This window comes from Chenopodium album, chromosome 13 (genome assembly GCF_948465745.1).
Source record: "Chenopodium album chromosome 13, dcCheAlbu1.1, whole genome shotgun sequence".
In the NCBI taxonomy this organism is placed as follows: domain Eukaryota; kingdom Viridiplantae; phylum Streptophyta; class Magnoliopsida; order Caryophyllales; family Amaranthaceae; genus Chenopodium; species Chenopodium album.
In genome coordinates, this window is record NC_137846.1 from 16,733,868 (window position 1) to 16,739,645 (window position 5,778).

Sequence of the window (5,778 nt, forward strand, 5' to 3'; positions counted from 1 at the left end):
GAGAGCTTGGAGTCGGGCTATTGGAGCGTGTTAACATCCCACTTGAATCATTCTCGGACTGACGACCCTTCCCGACTGAGTAGTCCATCAATCTCTCATCAGCACACATAGCAGTAGCGAAGGTATCAATATATTGCCTTAAAATCTCTCGCTACGCCTATTCCTTTAACCCATTGACAAAGTTGAACACACAATCTTTCTCGTTCATGTCTGTGATGTCCAACATTATCGCCAAGTATTCCTTCATATAGTCGTGAAGAGAACCCTTCTGGCGGCACTCTTGCAACTTCATCCGAGCAACAAAGTCTGTGTTGCTCGAGTAGAATTGTTCTTTGAGTTCCTCTTTGAACTCCGTCCATGTATCAATCTTTATCCTTCCTGCTTCGATGTCTGCGTGCTTGGTGTGCCACCAAAGCTTAGCATCTTCGGACAATTACATGATAGCAGTATCCACTTTCTGATCGTCACTTAATTGACATACTCGGAAGTACTGCTCATGTCAAAGAGGAAGTTGTCGACTTATTTGGCATCTCTAGCGCCACTATAGTCGCGAGGTTTGGGCGGCTTGATCTTCGCCGCACCAACAGTAAGTGCGTCTCTGCCCACAGTGCGCATCAGGGTAGCACATTTCTCAAGTGCTTCATCAGCTTGTCCTTGAACAAATTGCAATTGTTCGCGGAGAGTATCTCTATCTTCCATCAATTTTACAATTTTCTCGGCTTGCTAGTGCACAATAACTTGCATTTGGGACCATTCGTCCGCTTTCGTCTCGAGCCAACCGAGTCTTTCCTCTACGAATTCCATCTTCGTGTAGCCCTCCTTGGTGCCTACACGGGTTGCTTGCGACGAGGTTTGGACCTCAGCTCTAATACCAACTGTCACGGTCCGGGAGTTTGGGCCTCGAAACGTGCGGCACGCTCTAACCTTTTGGCGGTAAGAACGCTAGCCTTAAGCAGAAGAGGGGCTTGTGAGCACAAAGCAACACAAGCGGGCAATTAATCACAGGAGAATTCTCGTCTATTTGGGTGACGGAGTGCGGGTCGGGGCTTGTGACGGCCGATACTTCAATGCGGGCACAAGCACGTTCGAACCACGAGTTCTTAGTGCGTCAAGTTGGTTTGGAGGGGAGCTAATATGCAAGTAAGACACAATATCTATAAAGGTCTAACAATAAACAAGCATAAAAGCAAGGCAATACTTAGTAGAAGGCTTAAGATTTCATTAATCATTCACCCTCTAAAGAGCTTTAATTTGATTACAATGAGAATCCCTAGTGAACACTGAACTGGCAGCAACACAATAATAGGACCTCAAGCATAGAAAACATAAACTAAACTCTAAGAAATCATCTAAAGGGAATCTAATACATCAAAAGGTATTGGATTCTAACACTTAGACTGCCATACAAGATTTGGATAACTTGATAAGTAGGGATCCCATGGTGCGGGCACTCTCTTTGATATTCCTTGTACCTCTCCTATGCCTCATAAAGACTTTCATTGGATTTTTGCTTGAAGCTTTGAATGAGAGCCCTTGCCTTGGCCATTTTCTTTTGAGAATAAAACCGAGATAAAAAACCCTTTCGTCACCTTATCCCATGTCCTCAAGGAGTTTGGTTTCACCTCCTTGTCCAACCACTCCAATGCACGTCCAATGAGAGAAAAACGGAAAAGCTTAAGGCGAATAAACTTTTGAGAAACCCCACAAACTTTGATAGTGTTTCAATACTTCTCAAATTTCTTAAGATGGTTAAGGGGACTTTCATGCTTTGCACCACTAAATTGACGCCTTTCTATTAAGGTAATCATCGCCGGTCTAATCTCAAAGTCGTTGCCAAAGCCGTAGGTAGAGCAATCCTAATCTAATAACTATAGGCTTCCAGAACTCCAAACTCCTTTAATGTCACTCTTTGGTTATCTCCCATGATGACTTGCTCTTATTCTTGCCTTGGAGAACGTCTAGCAACTCTCAACTTCGTGATTGTCCTTTTAATTTCCAGATTGAAAGGCAATATAGAACAAACACTATATCTACGCATACAATCTCAAAGAAAATATTAGTAGTACGACTACAAATGTAGCCTAACAGAAAGAAAATATTTTTGTATTTTTCAAGTAAGATGAAATAGACTCAACAACTATAACAAATAACTATGCCATTTCCCAGCAACGACGCCATTTTGACGACGGGATGGACTAGGTCGTTGACTAATCCTCCTATAACCAAACTAAATTTGTAAACACTTAACAAACCCTAATACAATTATAGAGGTAAGTCAAGGGTCGAACCCAAAGGAATGGAGGTAAGTGTTATGGTCTTAGGTCAAGCTATTCCGAAGGTTGAATAATTGGTTTGGTCAAACAAGAACAAATCAACACGACAATTCGAATATGAAAATCAATATCAAAGATACTAGGGAATTAGGATCCACATGCATTCACGATAAACATGCTAATTGGATAGGAAATCGATTAATCGAATTATGCGAGGGAAAAATACTAATTGCAATCAAAAGCACTCAAAACACTATTTCATAGGCGTCAAACTGGTGGTCTCTACGAATGACTATCAGAGGAACATCAAAGTCAAGTTCTATTGATAAAAGTAGCTTCCAAATCAATGTGTTGTATCAATGAAAACTACAATGCAATCTAGCTTGATAATTAAGGTTGATAACTCCTCAACAAATCAAACACATGCACAATTTCTATCAACCAGTTTAATCACAATATAAAATCAATCAAAATCCCCCAATTAGCTATGACCTATCATTCATACTTGCTTCACTACATCCCTAGCAAGGAATCTACTCACTACAAATTGTAGAATTGAAGAACAAAACTAAACAAATCATCAAATTCATCATCAACATTGTAAGCAAATTATCAAAAATCAAATTAAGCTATAAACTAGAAATTCAACACAATATCAAAAATCAAACACTAAATTGGATTAAAAAGAAAGAAATTCTTACAGCACTTTGATCAATATCAAAGAAATTGGAGATCAAGTGTAGCAATCATCAAATTTTCAAGTTTCTCTCTCTAGAATCTAAGAGCTAAAGTTTCCCTAAATTGAACTTCTCTCTCTAAAAATCTAATTCTAAAACAATTCTAATACAATTTCTCTCTAAAAAGGAAGAAAATCTATATATAGTAAAACTAACAAAGGAGAAGTTAGTTAGACGTCCAAGAAAAACCCGTACAAGCGCACCTTGCTCCGGATAGTGCGGCCGTGAAGAAGAGGGTACGGAACGGGGGAGCATGGGCTACGCCCCCGTGCCATGCTCTTGCACGCCCGTGCCTCTGCCATGCGCGCCCGCGCCATGGGAGCAGGAGACTTTCCTCGCGCAACCAAAGATGCATCGACTTTTGAGCTACAAATGGAGTGATAGGCTTGCACTTCAAGCTTCATAGAACCTGAGGAAAAGCCATGGAGACCCTTGGACACCACCGTTCTCCTGTAAACAACAAAAAGCAAAGAAATAAAAGTGAAAAGACAAAATAAACCAAGAGAATGCAAGAAAACGAGAAAACAACTAAGAATGCACAAACTAGGAAAATAAGGGTTAAAACTACAGAAAAAGAGATGAAATAAGCTTTAGAAACAACTAAAAGTCATCCTAAAAGAGGCTAAATGAGTGCCATAAATGACACTCATCAACAAGATAATAATTATAGATTCTACGAGATTATGTAGATAAATATCTTATAATTTTTATAGTATCTCCTACATCTAGAGTGCCGTAGAGTATGCAAGATATCATATATTCTATGAGATTCTAAAGATAAATATCTTATAATTTTGATATTATCTCCTTATTATATTTAACATCTAAAAATTAACAAAATTTCGTTGTCAACAGACATTTCAATAAATCAAATGCATATCTATGCGTAATTTTATTAAACATTTATAAATTGATTTTCAAATTAAAAAAGATATTAAAGTCCTAGGGGCTACATATATTATTATTCTATTTACAATTTTTCTCACTGTATTTTTTTTGTAAATTTTAAAATTTTCAATTATAAAAAAAAAAATTATGTTTTATGTAAAAAGATTTTATAATGGATTTGTCAATTTGATTTTAAAATATGTAATAAAACATGTAAATTATGGTTTTTCTTCCATCTTTAAATGATAGTAATACTTTTTGTACAATTTGTAATACAACAGCTAGTGTGCAGCCCGAGCGATGTCTCGTGTTGCTAGTCAGATCTTGTTGAGTTCAACTTATACTAGAAAAAATAAGTTCTGATCATATCAGATCAGAAAAAAAAAATAAGTTTATTAGATCAGATTAGGTTAGAAAAAATAAGTTTAGATTAGATCAGATAAAAAACAATTATTTAGATCGGATCAGAAATAATAAGTTCAAATCATATCATATCATATCAAAAAAAAAAAAAAAGTTCGGATAAGTTCAGACAATATATTATTATTATTATTATTATTATTATTATTATTATTATTATTATTATTATTATTATTATTATTATATCTCAAAAATAGACAAAGGCATACAGACTATAAAAAATTAGTGGTAAGCCGAGATATAATTTGGGCCCCTACTCCTCTAGGTATAGCAAAGCATATCCTATTGAACATGTGAGCATCAGTACGTGCCCCAATGTCTTGAGTTGTCGGGAACTTCTAAACCCGCTTCAACAACAACAACAACAACAATAACAACAACAACAACACAACAACAACAACAACAACAACAACAACAACAACAACAACAACAACAACAAAAATACCAAAAATAGCAGCAGCACCAACACCACCAACACCACCACCAACAACAACGACAAAAACAACAACAACCATTGATGTGCAGGATATCACTCAATACTCTCTAGCTTCTAACTTGGCTATTTATAATTTTATACTGAGGCGGAAGTCACTTTTTCACGCATGGGGATTTGGTTTTGTGGAGTTTGCATCAAAACTCACACTCTTCGTTCTAAGTGTTGTCATGGTAGGGGTGAGGATGTGTCAACCAAGATGAAGGAGATGGTATTGTTCGTTTCGTGCTTCATGATATTTCCAGGCCGCAAGCTCCCTCTTCTCCTACTCAGTTTGGACATGTAGATGGTTTGGTGCGTGATCAACTCTGTGGTTTTAATGTGCTCTCCTTGATCATTTGTTCTCAATGGGGTTTCGTACGATGAAGTCTATCCCTCCCAAGTTTCGTTTGAGTTTTTCTCGGGTTCTAAAAGGTACTCTTGATAAGGTGATTTCTAAACCTGATGACATTTCTGGTTTATTTGAGCTTTTTTGTTGGTGTTACCTCTTTGCATCCTTAAAACTTTTTGCATGCGGATTAATCTTGATTGTAAGTCTGCAATAAAGCAGCAACGTTAAGAAGTGGGTATATCCCCGTGATATTTTTTCTTGGGGTGCGCTGGGTGGTTGTTTACAGCTTGTGAAGGAAACTTTGGCAGAGGGTTCTTCTTTATCAAAGGTTGATGACGAGGATGTTGATTTGGATGAGCGTAATATCAAGTAGTGTAAGAGGAAGATTTGTGGTGGACATTACACTGCCGTTGTTCGAGTTCTTTCTTCTTCTCGTATTGCTCCTTATAATGATGCCGCACTTGCGGATTTATAGTCAAAACACCCTTCTTCGCCAGCTCCATCTTTGCCTGATATATCTATTAATAACCATCATCTTATTGCTTATGCTGCTATTGTTAGGACCGGATTATGAGTTTTCCATGTGGCACATCATGTGGTAGGAACATGTTACAAGCTCAACACCTTATGGATTTT

The 5,778-nt window shown here is 37.5% G+C and overlaps 1 pseudogene; it reads left to right on the forward strand.

The window, feature by feature from the left end:
* Positions 1 to 1,433: 1,433 nt before the first annotated feature.
* On the forward strand, positions 1,434 to 1,531 carry LOC145577241 (small nucleolar RNA R71; annotated as a pseudogene).
* The last annotated feature ends 4,247 nt before the right edge of the window (positions 1,532 to 5,778 follow it).